This window comes from Vigna unguiculata, chromosome 3, assembly GCF_004118075.2.
Source record: "Vigna unguiculata cultivar IT97K-499-35 chromosome 3, ASM411807v1, whole genome shotgun sequence".
In the NCBI taxonomy this organism is placed as follows: Eukaryota; Viridiplantae; Streptophyta; class Magnoliopsida; order Fabales; family Fabaceae; genus Vigna; species Vigna unguiculata.
This window is the reverse complement of record NC_040281.1, coordinates 33,708,920-33,727,595: the sequence shown is the minus strand read 5'-3', so window position 1 is coordinate 33,727,595 and position 18,676 is coordinate 33,708,920.

Here is an 18,676-nt window from a genome sequence, read left to right as displayed (position 1 = left end):
GAGTATATTATTGAAATTTCTTCTAATACTCTTAGTCTTCTAGATAAATGTATGGGATCATTTTTCCTTGTACTTTTGTGTTAGAAATATCTTGGGTTGAGGCACGCATAGCGCTATCCTTAGAGACAAAACGCCCCTACTGTACAGGGCAAAACCAAATCATATGCACTTCTCTCCTAAGATACAACAATTTGTCCAATCGATCGAGTGCATTGAAGGATCTCTAAACCTTATGAACACCACTATCTTAAAAGATAGTATAGAGAAGAAAAGAAGAATACTTTTTTGAGAAAACATTAGTTTTTGTTATATTTTTTGTTGTATTTCCCCATGCATTAGGTGGTATTTATAGGTAAAAAAGGGAGACACAAGAGTAAATTGAAATAGAAAATATAGAAATTAATCATAAATAGCATTAATCCATAAAATTATAAGTAATAGTAGAATTTTTATTTTAATTATTTATTTTTTAAATTATATTAAAATATTTCCAACATTTTGTACATAAATGTATAGGATAAGTAGCTTTCCTTGTGCTTCATTTGGGCCTCAGTTGGAGGGCCAAATCTAGTCAAATTAGGTCAAAAGATGGCTACACACAAGGCAGTGTACTAGGAGTCCCACATCATGGTCAATTTAGACCAAATCGGGGCACTAGCTCCTTTTCCCCTTTAGGCACCAAGCTCCCTACCTTTTGCAACCCTATATTCATTCTTAATCCCACATCTTTTGTAGCAAAGAGTGCAATGGAGCTAGGCATCTATTTATAGAGTCTTTGCATCTTGTAGAAGAATTTTTAAATTGAATGATGTTTATATGTTATTTTGATAACTTTTTTATTATTTCAAAGTTTTAAAAATAGGAATATTCTACAATTCGGATCTTTTCCTAGGAACCTTCCTTGGAAGAGGAACCTAAAACTTCCAAGTTCTTTTAAGAGACTTGGGAAACATTAATTTTTTTTATTCTAAGTCTTTCAAGAAGTATTTTAAGACTTAGGAAACTTCCATTGATTCATTCAACTATGATACCTCAAGGACTATTGGAGGATCACATTAAGCTCTTGAAAAATTTCCATTTTCATTGCATAAGGGAGCCAAAATTGTATGTACTCTTTGTCACCAAGTTCAATTGCTAGTTAGGAAAGCTTAAAGAGATTGTTTGTGGAGAAAAAATTTCTAATTTCAAAAGTTAACTTCATCATAAGGTAAAAATTTTGTGGCATTCAACAACTATATAGAAAGTGTTTGTGTGAGTATTAGGAAATATTCAATAGATTATTGATAACGTTATTTTCTACCCTTTATTGGTGTTATGTTTTGTGCAGAAAATCAACTTCTTCATAGCTTTTATCTTGTTTAATCCTAAAGTTTATGTTATTTTTGCATTGTTTTATATTTTAGTTGTTTTATGTTTTATTTACTTCTAATCTCTATTATGAGTGTGTAAAATAAGTTAATAGGAAGCAATTTTGGTGGTTGAAAACAAGCAAGAACTCAAGGGAGCATGTTTTGGACAAGAAAAATTCAATTTGAAGCAAATACTCGTGTCGGGTGCCACTAAAACCATGCCTAGTGCTTCAAATACAGAATGTTGTTAAACTGTACAAGGCTGAGCAATGTAAAAGTGAGGTTGAGCACCATTCAATTGGCGTTGAGACAAGGTTGAGCAGTGGCGTCGCTGACAAGTCAAAAAATGAGTATTTAATCTTTCTTCTCACGAGGTTTTGGACATTCCTTTTTTTTTTTCACGATAGAGAAACATTTTTTAGTGTTTGGAGAGCCTCTTGGAGGATGCTAGGGGTGTTGGGAAGCTCTCCCATTCCTCCTTGGGTCTTCTCCTCCATTCATGGTTGTTTTCCCCCTTTTGGGGTTGGAGAGGAAGATGGGTTGCTATTGGGAGATGGAGACGCGAATGGGAGGCACAATTGGAGCATAGAGTGATTGTCAAGAATCTTGGGAAATTGTTTGCATCTTCTCTTTGGTTTTCATGTCTTCCTTGTCTCTTCTATTTGTAAACCCTAGGTTCTCCACCATGGAAAGCTAACCCTATCTGTTGAGATTCGATGTAATGAACTGAATTCTTGTGTAATTTTTGTTATTAATACATATACTTTTCCATTTCAATGTTAGTATTTGACTTCCATGCTTAATGCTTGCTTTGGTTTGGACATCCATGCATGATTTATGGTTCTTGAGGTGTTGGAAAATGTCTTTTGAATCTAAAACTAAAATTGAATACCTAATGGAGCTTGCATCTAGAGATAGAACATGATTACTTGAACTTAATGCATGATTTCTTGTTGAAGATTAAAGGAATTGGAACTTTATGAGTTATTATAGGCTTAAAGTCACTAGGAATAATATTTGACTATTTTTATGAGTTGATTTTGACTTGAATATAGAAAAGAGATGTTTGTCAACGCATGAGAATGAAGTGAATGAAATCTACTCTTGACAGTTGTAAATACTCTATGTTAAATTTCTTGTTGCTCACCAATTGTTTGATAAAAATACCAAAATGAGTTTCTTTCTGTTTTGTAAGCTTTATTGTTTATTTGAGTTGTGAACTGTGAGATTTGTCATGTGTTGCACAAGTCCCTGTGGAGAGAACGATATTTATTACTTGCTACGTGTGATCGATGCACTTGCCGTTTTTCACTAATAATTATGTACATGTTTCCCTTGTCATCAAATTAATGAGCAAATTTTTCTCCATTTTTTTATTAATGTCTTACCATTATGAGTAGGAGTATGATTGATTCAACAAGTGGAAAGGCACCTTTGTACAAAACCCCAACCCTAACAAGAATTTTGACTAAAACTATGACAACCAATCAACTAATAATGATGAACATTTTTTGAAGTTCAAAGGTAAATGTTTCGAAGCACCAACACTTGGAAAATAAAATAGATAACCAATCAACGACCATAACTTTGTGCATCTAAAGCATGACAAACCAACGACCATGACTGTGCAAATTATGTAGTTAACCTAACTGTATTACTCATGAATATAACAATCTTATGGGCATGAACAACCAAAATTTTGAAAATCCACTAGTTTTTCCTACACAACAATGAAATAAATTTCCTTTATCTCTCCAAAACTAAATTGTTAATTTGCCACAAAAAAAATACATATAGTATTTATATTAACTATTCATTTTTTCACTCAATGTGATCCTAATATTTATTAAAAAGAGTCAATGTTGTCAGTTTCGCTAGATGATGATAACTTGGTAGAATGATATGGACATGTGATATATATATATATATATATATATATATATATATATATATATATATATATATATATATATATATATATATATATATATATATATATATATATATATATATGGACACATGACATGGTTAATCTTCTCATAAATTACCCTAATTCCATTTCATCTCATCACTCTTTTTTATTTTTTTAGCCATTTCTCCTTTTTCCTAAGACTCCATGTTTTTCTTGTTTGGGAAAAAGGTTTGATAATTATATTTGAGGAACTTAGTGGCTCTCAAAGATGAGTATTTGTTGCTCAAAGTCGTTCAAGGAGGAAACATGGAACACAAAGGGCAAAACAAGAAAAAAGGAAAGCTCATTCACTATTGATTATAGGTTTAATAACAACAACAATGTCAATGTCTCCAAGCTCACTGCTTTGAAGTCTCCAATGAGGCATGTTATGCGCTCAGCCACAACGGTTAGGGTGAGTTCGGTGTCAGGTACCTCTACATAGACAAGGAGAGCAATACAAGCTTACCTACACCGATTGTGTTGTCGTTGTTGTTACCAATAGCATACTAGGGCATAAAGAAACCATTTCTAAATCCTAAATATTTCAATTTTATACTTTTTTATTTTTATCAAAAGGAGAAGTTCAATATTACTCGATTAAATCATCACTTTTTAATAATGTTAACACTAATCTAATGAAACATACCACTTTAACTTTTTTTAATAATTCTTGAGATCACATTAGTAAAAAAAATAAATAAAGAAACTAACTAATAATTGTTGAAATTTTTGGAACAAAAGAAATATTAAACTTTTTTAATTTAATGACATTTGATTAAATTTTACAATTTAATTGTTAAAATTTGAGATATAATATCCTTTGTTTATTTTAGTATTTTTGATACATAAGCTTACTGATTTAAGCTATTAATAAAGAGATATGTAGCTAAATTTTATTTATTTTTAGTTAAATAACATGTTTTGTACAATTTTAATGTACGATTCTTAATTTTTTTTTTAATTTGTAGTCTCATCTATTTTTCTATTATAGTTATATTATTTTCTATTTATGTCAAAGTTAGTATAAGTTTTTTTCCATGTCACTAGTTATTTTGTATAGTTTATCTTATGTAAGGATGGTAAGAAGGGTCAACCCATTGGTGCACCAAAAAAAAGTGAGTTGGGATAGAGAACACAACCTGCCAACCAGCACCAATCTGACCCGCCAAGCCCGCTAGCCTGACAGGCCACTCTGTGGGTCAAAACATGCCAACCTGTGGTCCGCACAAAATTAAGAAGAATGTTCAGCATGTTGTGGTGATGACTAATGAGTGTTGTTCACTGAAGGTATCAAGAACAAAAACTCAGAAAACACTCTCGCGAAAGAAAAAACACTTTTCTCTCTACAACATTCACAAAACATTTTTTGAAACTTCATCATTCTCGCATCTTAAACTTCTCCTTTATGTTTCTCCTATGTCCACTGCAAGACCTTGATGGTGGCGAAGGCAACCCAACCACCACAACACGACTTTGACGGAAAGCCACGACATGACTAAAACATGTCAGATTGGTCTATTTTGCCACCTCTAATCTTATGTTCTTGATAAAGAAGTTAAAATGTAAGTCATAGTCATATTGATGATATTTGTTTGAATGCTACCTACTTTTTAAATTTTAATAATATTAAAACTATTTTTCTAAGTAAGTGAAATAATTATAATGAAAAAAATAAAATAAGGGAATACAGAAAAGAAATTGAAAATGATATTCTAACACCAAATTTTCACTCACTTTTGACACCAACTGATGTAACATCCTAAATTTTAGCAGTTTAAAACTAATAAATTTGGATGTTCCACCCTAGTGTTCAAAACAGATAAACAAATGTATAAAGTATATTAATACAGTCTTACAAATGATCGGACTATATAAATATATCGATTATAAATACCAAACATTTCTAACTCTAAACACAAGTTAATCATTTACAACAGCTTCCCACTAAGACTTCCTTCCGACCTAAAAGATGGCTCATCAACCTCTAGAGGTGCCTCTCAAATTGTAACCACCACTGCTCACACGGAATAGGTGATCATCGCAAAAGGAAAACATACAACACAAGACAGAAACACAAAAGAAGGATAAGCTAATAACTTTTAAAGAACTTTCTTAAATCATATTATATATATATATATATATATATATATATATATATATATATATATATATATGACAACTACAAACAAGCATATATTCACTTACATGTATTTATAAACTACAACTCAATTAATCCGGATCATGCATTGAGGTCGGATATAGTCAGTTCTACACTTGTAGTGGCATCTCATGCTCTGCAGAGCGACAAATTAAGAGTGAAAACTCTACCACATACAAGGTAAGTCCGTTAACACCTATGGTCAAGGAAAAACCCCTGGGCTAGGATCTCCTGCTCCTCTCACCACATACATCATTCCTCTATACTTGAGAATTTGAATGGTTATTAGAGCGTCAAGATAACTGCCAAGACAATCCTTATCTCAATGCATACACTACCACAATCACTACTAATCCTCCTTGGGTTAGCATCAACCAATCTCAACTCAGTCTCATATAAATAATCTCATATCATATACTCATCATTCATAATAGTTACAAAGCTTCTATGATAATTAAAATACCACCCAATTTAACTCAAAAATACAAGTTTCAGGTTCTGACTTACTCGCCCAACGAGTAGCACTCGCCTAGCCACTGGCCCATGCTCGCCCAGCTAGTACCACTCGCCTAGGCACTGGTTTAGGTCTGGAAGTTCTTGACTTGGAATTTCGTCCAGCGAGTAGCACTTGCCCAGCCACCGGCCCATGCTCGCCTAGCGAGTAGCACTCACCCATCAAGTTTGCGAATCTGCATAATTTTGTAGATCAATGTTCTACATAATTCTGCAGATAAGCTCACTCGCCCAACGAGCACCACTCGCCTAGCAAGTGTGCAACTCTGCATAATTATACAAAAACTGATCTAACCCGTTTTATGCATCTTCAACCAGCCCATACCACTCGAAAACCAGTGCAGTGATCATTCAATTATCAAACATCAATTTTATCTAATTATTTATACCAATTGAATACAAAACACATCTAAACCACCAGTTATTCTCAATTAACAAGAAAAACACACATCTTCATAGTTTTCAACATCACAAGCAATCTCACATCTCATATACATAAATCCCTCACAAATTAAACAGACAATATGCATTCTTAACAGGTTTATGAATTAAGATAGAGAAATTAGCTTCTCTTACCTAATATCCTGCTTAAACAACTTTATAAACGCCAGACGTCTCTAACTCCACAAGATGCTCTATCGACATATAGAAACATCACAAGAACGATCAGGACATACCATTATGATCACTGATCACCAGAGACTCATACTGATAAATAAAACGACGCATGCAAGCAGAAGAGGACTTATATGCAACAAAAAATAAAAAACAAAAAAGACAAAAAAGACAACATAAACTTAACTTATGCGAATAGAGAAATTGATCGATCCAAATTGAAGAGCTCACCAAGAGGATCAATCCTACAATTTCGGTTCTTCAATCAGACGACTAGAAAGACAAAACTCTTATAGAGAAATTAGAGAGCTCTAAAAAAGTGGTTTCTAGAAGGATTGTGTGTTTTAAAATAATGAAACTCATTTATAACAATTCTATTTATACTAAAACTTTTTAATATTAAAATAATCGAGTTTCACTATTTTTAAACCACTATCACTTCTAAAATACCATTTTCTAAGAAACTAAGGTGATCTATGAAATGCAATTTATAATTTTCTTTTAATTGTCGATGATGACAATTTTGCGCACACTGAAATTCGTTATTGGGAGGGTGCGTGATTACATTATGTCATTCACTCTTGTTCTCTTTCTCTCATTCCTCGCTATCATCCCCTTAGATTTTCTTTTGTCATTCTACATCTCTCTTATTTTTGTTTCCCTCGCCATCATCTTCTACTTTCATACACACAAAAATGTAGAGGTAAAATAAGAAACCTAGCCCTAATACTCTTTCTTGCATTGGTAAGAGTATGTCGGCGTTGCTACAAAGATTCATTATAAGAAAAATGAAAAATAGAAAAAAAACCCTAAAGGAATGGTTATAAAATAGAGAACAAAAACGAATTAAAGAATACAGTTACGTGCCTCCCAAATCCGAATTGTAATGTGCACAAAACTTTAAAAATTATAAATTATTTAAAAAAGAAAAATAGATGAAGAAACAAAATGTGAACATAGCCCCACCTATAATTAAGAATGACTTGGTATGGGAAAGAAAAATTAGGTTTTGAGACAGAAATTCAAAGCAATGATAATGTTTTAGAGGTAAAAATATATAGCAGTTGTACCAAACAAAGAATACATACGCGAATCAAGGTATGTGGCATTTGTCAGAGTGATAGCGATTTGTGAGTCCTTTCACGCTGCTAAGGTAGCAGCTGCATGTGCAGTTGGTTACGCCTTTTCTTCCTTTCTTCAATAGTCTTCGATTGCAATCTGATTTTCTTTTTCAAATTTTATTGTGGGTGCCCACACCTCTACACTCTTTTCTATAACAAACGGACCAGTGAATTTCAAATTTTCTTCTCCATTTATTGCCTAATTTTTCTTTTCTTCGTTGCTTCCTCTGTATAATTAAAGTTGAAGTTCTTAGACAAAGTTAAATATAATATACTCACTAATGTAAATCTTATCTTATTAAATTACTTTTATATGGTTAAATTAAACTTAAATTTTATTATTTTACATAGTGAAATTTCAGTATTTATTTTAACAAAATTCATTCAATTTATTGCTTACTTACTATTCACTACTCTATAACCGTTTTGCTGATAACTATAATCGAGAATGTAGTAAAACAAATTTTGGTGCAAATATATATATATATATATATATATAGTGATTTTTCATAAAACAAATATTGTTATATATTTTAAAATAAAAAAATTGAAGATAAACGAAGGAAGAACACGTGGCATGAGACGTAGGTTGAAGAATATTAATGAATGGGCGAAGCTAAGGTCTTCTTCTTCAACTTCAACATGTCTCATCTCATATGCTGTTTCTCTAGACTGAAGCTCACCAATTTTTGGGAAACAGAACCAATCTGAACCGTTCATCTCTCTGATATCTGACAAATACGCAGATATTTGACTAGACCATTCCATCTTTTTATGTTACTTTTTCACCATTGCCAAGGCATATGTTTTCTTATTTATTGTCTTCTGTGTTAACTTCGATGCTCTTCACTCCTCCTTCTAGTCTCCCCATGCTTACGGGTCAAATTCAAATGCTGCAATCACAAATTTACGGTTCTCTCGATCTTTTTTTTTAATGGTTACAAATTTACTGTCACATTCTCTAATACACAGGTTTACTTTATTTTATCTTTTAGAATGTAATAACATTTTTAAGTTATTCTGCTAATGTGATAATTTAGAAAATTTTGAAATTTAAGTTAAATGATCAATAAAATCACCATTACACGTATTACATGAGTTTAGATTAAACAAGTTAATTTTTATTAACTTTTCTAATATCTATTTCAACTTATTTTTGGGTTGGTTTTAGTTTATAAGTAAACTAATTTTATCGTATTTTTATTTTTCCTTTTCGAAAAGGTTCTCCCCATCCTTGTCAACTATTTTTAAAAAAATTAATTTCTGAATATTTTTATACATTAGCTGTAACAATTCTAAAAGTGGAGTTTATCTATTTATAGTATTATTAAATTAGAGAATATTATACAAATTTAATTATAAAGGTGTCAAAAACATACACAATCAAAATTATGGAGTGTAATTTTATAGTCCATCTACAAGAGTTTACAAAATATAAAGTTTTAGTACTTTATAGAATGGTTAACTCAAGGATAAAGTGAATAAAATACTTATTTTAGGAAGGATAAAAAGATCTTAAAAAAAAAATTTTACTACTAATATATCTATATTAAATTAATTATAAAATTATGTTTAAGAAAAAAAAGTCTCAAATTATTTTAAGTACTAATTAATATATTTCTATTAAACTAATTATAAAATTATGTTTAAGATAAAAAAAGCCTCAAAAATATTTTATTACTAGTATGACTCTATTAAATTAACTATAAATTTATGTTTGAAAAGAAAATTTAATTGAATTATTATTAGTGTATGTTAATTTTTATTATAATTAAAAGTGATAATTAATGAGTTAAAATATTTTTTTAGTAAATTATAATTTTGTTTACATGAAAGATAATGATTAGCGATTTTTATTCTCTTATAATCAATCTGGATTCTATTTTCTTCTTTTATCTTTCTATGATTTCTCTTACCACTCATTATTTTATCTTCTTCTAATAGTTCTTTTTCTAGGATTTTGGCATATTACATACTTTAAATCTCTTGAATCTCATGTTGTCCGTGTATACCAATTTTTTCATCCTTATTTCTGGTTAGTATGTTTTTTCTTTCTATTTGTGTTATTTTTATTTTATTCTATTTTGGATTTGTACTAGAATTAGATATGTGTTTCTTTTGCCTAGTTTTGTTTTTAGGTACTTTTAGATTTACGAGTTTTGAGAGTTTTTTTTTTTTTTTTTGCATATATCTTGAGGAAAAACTGATTTTTTTTACAAAACTATTAATTAGATTATGGTTTAGTCTTTTGGTGGATAATAGATTAAGATATATATATATATATATATATATATATATATATATATATATATATTAGTAAAAAACATTATGAGTCTTTATTCAGTAATGGTGGTCAGATTCTTATCCCACAAAGACTAGTTATGGAACAACATGGAAGGTAATGAAATTAACACTTTTACTTAGATACTTTAATTAGGTGATTGTTAATTTTTTTTTAATAAACTTCTTATGTTTTCAGGCTCTTCTAGATTAAAATTGGACAACATGAAACTTTATACAATGTTGCAAGATGTGGACATTGATGAAGTTAGTAATTTCTTTAATATTTCATTCAAAAATAAATTATAATATAAATTGTTAGTGCTTTTTTATTTATTTGTTTTTCAGGAATCAATCGGAGAAAGTGAGCTTGTTGATCCAAACATTAATTATGGTTAAATATTTGTTTTTTTAAATATTTTTCTAAATAACCGTGGGTACCCGTGGATACCCACGGATATGAAAAAAATAGGCGGGTACCCGCATAACAGATACTCGACAGATATGGGTACGGGTAAGAGACGAATATTTATCCAGCGGGTAGGGTACGGAAGAGCTACTACCCGTACCATACCCGCCCCGTTGACATCCCTATTCAGAAAAAAAAAGACTTACTATCGAGTTTATAAGACCAATATTTTTTTAATTATTTTTATTAATGATTAATCTTAAAATAAACAATTTTGAAAGTTTGTAAAAATAGTTGAGACTTAAGAACGAAGAAGAGACTTGAGACTTCAAGATATTTTTTATTCTTTTATTTCTTTTTTTTTATTTTAAATTTTTTAGGTTTCCCTTTATTCTCTAAAAAATAGTAAGCAAAAATACCAATAATTCCAATCAAATCCAATATTTGAGAAAGAGATTGCCAAAACGTGAATAGACGCATTTTTGCTCTCGCTCGGATACACGACAAATCCTCTAAATTTTGTATCACAATTGCGTGTCCAAAAAGATGGAGGTGTCCTCTCGCACATGTTGCAGAGTTGGCCGCGTCTGATCCGTGGAAAAGCTCCCGATACCGCGTCGTGCAAGTGTCCGCCGCCTCCGTGTCTGTGTCCGCTTCGGGAGTGGGAAGCTTCATCCAAGCACCGTGTCGGAGCATCACAGGTGTGTGTATATATATATATATATATACATGTATGTGTATATATATGTACATATATATATATATATACACATACATGTACATATATATATATATATACATATACATATATATACATATATATATATATATATTAACTTTGAAGTTGTATAGAAAAATAGCAGTATTAGGAATCTACCTTAAGGTAAGGAAAACTAATCTTCTTATAAATTTAACGTATTCTGATTGAAGATGAAAACTGTGATTGAAATTTTAGTTGGATGTTTGAAGAGATATGAGAGTTTCTTACGAGATGTGTGAATTGATGTTGATAGTTGTATTATTTTTAGTACAAAGGAAGTTAAGAAATTTTGTGGGAAAGTAAATTTTGGTATGGGCGATGAAGCTTTGAACTGTGGTTGAAATTGTTTGAATAGATAACTTAAATTGTGATTGATGCTGATAATTTTCTGAAGTTAGTGTGAATGTGATTACCTTGTATTTGGTTAAATTGGTGCCTTTGTACTTATGATTATAACCATTTTATTTCTTGAAGGTTATAGTTTAAAGAGGTTATGAACATAGAAGAAAATTCAAGTATAGTTTGGCTAGTTTATTGAATTTATTTGATTGATGAAAAATGTTGTATTATGAATTATGTAGAACTTTTGTAAGGGTTAGGAGAAGGTGAGAAATATCAAAAATTAGTTAAAAACACTTAAAGTACAATAAATTCATTTCTTGTTGCATTACCTATGAGTGTCCTATAAGCATCGTCAGACATTGCAATATGGCATTGGGTGGTGGGTAAGCGGCATTGAACGATAGTTTTGTGAAATAATTTATTTCTAGATATGATTTATAAATTATTATATAGTTCTTCTTTTTATATCACCAAGTGAAATGATGTTTATATTGAGTGATGTTGGTTAATGTATGAATGTTTGTGAAAATTAGTGTTATAATGTAGTCAAATTAGTTATTTCCAAGAAAAAATGTTAATCTAAGATGATTAAAAGTGTATTGAATAAGATTTTTTACATGAGACTATCCTAATTCTACTAGTGTCCAACTCACACAGAAGAAAACTAGGTGGTGAGAGTCGAAAGAGACTTCACGAGTCTATTCAATACACCAGTTTTCTGAGAGATTGAGTTTAGATTTTACTCTTTAGCTTAATGGTTTGACCTAGCTAACTGATTTTTATTTAATACATCTCAAGGAGTTGTTTTGACAACTTTTGTGAAAATTATAGAATCTTCAAATTGTAGTTTATGTTATGATAATTAGCTTACCCATGTAATTTTTGTGTGTCTTTTATTTCTTTCTTTTGTTGCGATGCTCATATTTTAAATACGGTAGAGGAGATAGGAGATGATGATGATAATAGTAGCATTGGAGTTGAAATTGATCATTAAAGGAGTAGTATAAGAATATGTTTTGTGATATGTTTTAGCCTTAATATTAAGATCTTAGCTCATATTTTGGAGTATTATGAGTTATGTTGATCATATTTTAAGATAAAATGTTCCCTAGTTTAAGAACTGTAATAAAATTCAGTTTAATTATTATTAATGATGTTAGTAAGACGTTATAATATTATTTAAAATTATTATTAGTAGTGACAGATCTTGACCAATTTTTTTGGAAAGTCAGAATAAGAAAGTAAAAATTTATATATTTAATTATTGTCACTAATTCAATAAAAATAAATACATAATTTAGTATAACTAGAAGTATAAAAAAAATTACACATATATAAGGGATTGTTCATCATTTTTTTCATATTTTTGAAGTCATCAATAATTGAATCATAACTAAATTTTTGAATTTTTTTTTCAATGTAAATAACCATATTATCTATAAAATATCCGTCTTTCATTTTATTAATGTGCATAAATTGATTCAAAAGTCTTCACAAGCTTTCATTTCATTGTTATAGAATGAGAAACCATATTGTATTATTTTTATTTTCACTAATAGTTTCTCTTTTATTACTTTAAAAAAATTAATTTATTCTTTCGTTTTTCATTAATATACGTATTTAAAAAAGAAGATTTAGATTAAAAAATAATTTATCATGATCAAAACTCGAGAGACATAATACTAAGACAAAACTATGATAATCAAGTCGCAATTAAAAGTTAGATATGAAAAATCATATAATGCATTACTTTTTATTCTATATTTATAAAAAAATGAATATACAAAAGGGTCGTGAGATAAAAAATAGTGCTAAATATTAAATAAATATTTTCTTATTAATGGAAATAAGAGAAGTTACTTTTTTTTTTCCTTTAAGAATGAAAAGAAGATATGAAAAATGAGAGCATAAATAATGCGCGTGTGTCTAACTTTTTTTTTTTCTTCAATAATAAAAGAAAACAAGTAAGCATGAAAGAATAGTACAATATGTGAGAAACTAAAAAAGACAATGGAAGAGAAAATAAAAAAATCTTAATAATTTTTTTATTATAGTTGATTTTATATTCTATTATTTATTAACATTAAATATTGTACTTTATAAAAGAAATAAAAAATACTTAATTTAATTTTCATTAATTTTCAATATACTATACCTAATTTAAAAAGATACATATAATTGTAAATTTTCAAAATACATATAATTTAAAAAAAAATGTTTGAGGGGTCGTGGCTATAGAATATTTAAAAACATGGGTTGTTAGATAGTGAATATAGATTTAATATCCGGATTTATAGATTAGCTTAGATATAAGAAAATATACATTAGATTTGAGTTATTTATATTGTTTAACACGTTCTTTCTTTAATATCAGTTGGAAAACGTGTTTGACACCTAAAAAAAATTTAACGTAATTGAGTTAAAAAATTATATTTATTTATTTTTAAAATTTGGGACTAAAATATATCAAGATAAAAATAAATTTTAATTTTACAATAAAATTGAAAAATTAAAATCATATTTAACCTTTTATATATTATTATTTAACTCCAAGGATGGACTAATACGAGTAGTTGTAGGTAGCATATAATGAATATATGTTTTGCAGAGGTTAGCTTTTAACAGTCATTAATGTAGAACGAAAGTATTTGGTTTTGATTGGGTTTTCATCAATTGAACACTTGAACTTGTAATACAAAGTTTCTCTTTGGAAATATTTATGTAACCTTTTAGACATTAAACAACATGCATAATTTGAAAGTTCATTGACTTCTGATTTCATTTTTGTAAATTAATTGAAGTGGGGACTTTTATCAAATGATAAATTTGTCTTATAATAAGTTTGTCTTTTCAATTTGACTTTACCTTTTTCATTAATTACCGCATTTGATTTTATCTTTGTCAAAAGCATAATTTTTATTTGTTATAATGAACCGAAAATTAAAATTTAAAATTTAATTTATTGAGCATATAATCTTCCGGGAAGATATACAGATTAGAAAAACAAAATAATGCCGTTCTTCAAAATGTTAACATTTACTGTTTAAAAATAAAAAGTTAGTCGGAAAGAAAATACTTTTCCTGATGTTAATGTTTCTTAATAAAGATCAAATTATAATATAAAATAGTTCAAATTGTGAAAAAAAAATCACATATTGTAATATTTCTCGTGATAAGAAAATATTTATAAAACAACTCCTTAGTAAATACCTATTTTCCACAAGTGGTATTATTGGTGTGGGCATAAGTACTAATTGTAGAAAATGAATGTAATAATGAGTAATTATTTCCCTATTAACATTCATGCCTAACTTACAAATTTAACGTAATATTCTAATATAATTTCTTTTGTTATGATGTGTTGTTAACCTTCTTGATAGCACATTATAACCAATGTCTCACTGTCATTTTTTTTAATCTACAATCTTCATCATTAAATTCGCTAAAGCTAAAGTGATAGTAGTAAGATTTGAATATCTTATCGTATATTATAATTTAAGTGGTGCTAAAATATTCCATACTATTTAAATAATTTATATATAATTTCTTTTCAATAGTAAACAAACGAAGCAATTCAACTTTTTAAAATCTGATTATCTGCACTTAATTGTTCTCCAAATTAAAATATTATTTATAAACAACTGTATTTTATAAAAAGTACAAAAAAAATATTTTTGAGAAATTCTTCACTAATGTACACTTGCTTGAATAGAAAAAAAAAAAAAAATACCGCACCTTGAAACAAAATACATACCAAAGATCCATTTCTTAACCATACTAAGTAATTGCCAAAATGATCATTGCTGTTCGTTCAAGATATATCATAATTGATTAAGTATTTTCAAATTTGATTTGTGAACTTCCATAGATTCTTTCAATTTTCCTAACTCATTTCTTTTCAATATTTTCTCACACTTTTCAACAAATTTAAAGGTAATTATATATAAAATCTTAGTATGAGAACTAGAATTCTCAAAGTGGATCAAAACTTACATGATGATTTGGTTCCTTATGGTTTATGTGGAGTCTGGTTAAGAAAAAAAAAAGATGTTTTTTTAGTAGACTCTTTCACATATTTATTATTACTACTAGATTCATGCATTTTATTTTCTTAAGTAGACTTTTTTTTTATTGTTGACACAATTTTTTGTATTTTTTTAATTCTAAAAAATATTAAAATGAATATTAAAAAGTTAAAATTATAGAAATTTTGTTTAGAAGAAAATTTAATTAGAAAAAAATAGAAATTTAAAAATATAACAAAATATCAATTTTTATTAAAATTTATTAAAAAAATTTTATTTAAAAAAAAATTAAAAATAGAAGTTGGAGCTTTTGTATGTAATTCTTATTTTTTTTTTTAATTTTAAGAAGTTTGAATATTGTAAAATTTGTTTTACCTTTTTTTATAAATAATTTGAATAACAAAAAAATATTTAAAAATTCAATTCAGAATTTAGTTCCATGAAAATCAAATTTTGAATAGTTTTTTTTTCTTTTTTTTCTTTTTAAAATGAATGACCATATTAAAGGTAAGAATTTTGCTTCAAAGAAAAATTCTGACATAGAAACAAAGTAATGTTATCCCTTGAAAAAAAAAAATACTTTGCATAATGTTGTACGTTAGGAAAAAACTCCGGTTAAAAAAAAATTCAAAGAAAAAACATCTTCACATTTAAATAATTAAATATAAAACACTAATTCCTTAAAATACTTCTTTACATTTACATATTTAAATATAATAAAAATAATCAAATTTATTTTAAATATCTTAAATTGCAATATCTTTAAATTTCTATTTTATATTTCTTCTAAAATAAAATTTCTTTAATAAATTTCGATACTTTTTCTATTTTCAAAATTTAATGAATTTCAATTAAAAGTTCTATGTTTTCTATATTTTTAAATTTTTTCTAAGTATTTAATAAATATTAATACTTTTTCTATTTAAATTTTAAAAATTTCAATTAAAAAATTTGATAATTTTTATATTTTATATTTTTTTCTAAAAAAAATCTATATTTCTATAATTTTAAATATTATTTTATATTTTTTTCAAATATAATTTTTTTTCATAAATCAGAAAACTAAAATGTATCAATATATAAAAGGTCTAGTTGAGGAAATGAAATGCATATAAGTCTAGTTGAGGAAATAAAATGTATATGAGTTTAACCATGATAATAAAGAGATGTGATGGAGTTTACTGAAAAAAAAAAAGTTCTTATTATACTAAAATCTTAAATTTTAGTATATATTAAAGATAATTATATATAAAATCTTAGTATGAGAACCAGAATTCTCAAAGTGGATCAAAACTTACAAGTTGATTTGGTTCCTATGCAGAGTCCAGTTTTTTATGAGCTTTTGTCTTTTGTTACATTTTTTCTTCAAATATTGTAGTGGTCACAACACAATTGAGCATTTAGTCCTTACCATAAACAATTAAACAATTAGTTTTAAATTTTTGTTGTTAGTTAACTGTTTTATAATTCATTCTATTACATAGGAAGATAAAGTAGATACTAAGAAGTGATGAAGTAGTACTTGATTATTTAGTGGCGGCTTTGAGTTGTGTAGTTTATTTTGCTGGATTAAAGTTGAAGATTTGACAGTGTGGATAGCTGGTTTGAGGGATGACTGTCTCTCGACGAGGTATAGGTATGACTTATTCTTTAAGATTTCATATTTTGTTGGATTGTTTAAAGGATCTAGATCTGAAAATCATTTTTTTTTAATTTTTTTCAAATTTGTGAGCACCAAAATATACAATTGTCTAAATCCTTAATTATGTGTGTGATAATATTGTGTCCTAATTACTTTCTTCTTATATAAAAGGAGATATGATTTTTGTGTGGATTTCTAAGAAAGTTTATCTTGTTGGTCTTGAGGAGTGTAAAAATCATTTGCATGGACGTATTTTGTAACAAAAGGAATAATTTGCTTACACATTTAGACCTTTGTAAGAACTTTGATGTGGCTTGGAAACATTTGGGTCGATGGAAGACAATTTCACTTTGACAAAAAGTTTTATGAATTTGTTTCTTCTTCTTTAGAAGAATGCTAAGGGTTGTGACTATTGGAACTTGGATTTTATCTCCTAATATTATTCGTGTTTATTCTTCGATAAAATATTATTTTTGGGCTTCCATGAAAATTATGAAAACTCAATGTTGAGTTTGCAATCATGGTCTTCCTTTGGAGTATTGACAGTTGAAAGAAATTTTCTCTATAAGGTGTGGAATTAACACACCTTTATGATTAGATGATTATACCAAGAGTAAGTCTTGAGGTTTCTTTGAACGTGTCTTGGTTGATGTTGATTTTTTATTTGATTTGCCTAATCAAAGTTTGGTGGAAAGACTCAAATTTGTGTTTATTGCTAATGTGAAGTATGATAAATTGCCTCTATTTTGTTCAAATTGTAAAATGATCGGTTATGATTTATCTAATTGTAGGCGGTTACAACAAGATGCCAATGTTATTTCTGGTGGAGAGAAAACAATTGGTGCAAAGATACATCAACATTATTGTCCTAAGGTGGTTGGTGCACAGGATGGGACTAAGGCCTCTTTAACTCAAATGGTAGTGCTTCTAAAGGTGTTTATGATGGAGCCTATGGTGGAGCCTGTGGTGGAATTTGTAGTGGAATCTGTGGTGGAGTTTGTGGTTCATTCTTTTATGGTGCAACCTATTGTGGTACGACCTATTGCTGAGTCACAACCCAAGCCAATGATGACTAATCATGATAATATTTGTGTTGTCAATTGATCTTTTCTCTTCAAGAATCTAGATGGTGGTATGTTAGTGGAATCTGGTTCCTTGACTAGTATGCCTTCTTTGAAGAATGTCACTCTCATTGTTAATATATTCTAGGGTTTACAACAATTAGATTCAACTCAGTAATTCAGAGGCAGATCATATTCTTTGATGTCTAAGAAAACTCATTTTGCGAAAGAATTAAAAATAGCTTCTAAGTTCTTTAATATGCTTGATGGGAGGGAATATTCTAATACTAAAGAGGATGATGAGTCGGTTCAAACTACAAGGAAACTTGATAGGGTGTATGCCAAAAAAGTTAATATTAAATCCTCCAAAGCAAAGATGTTTAAGAATTAAAGTTTTTTTTTTCTTTGAAATGTGAAAGGATTGACTAATAATAAAATTTTTAATAT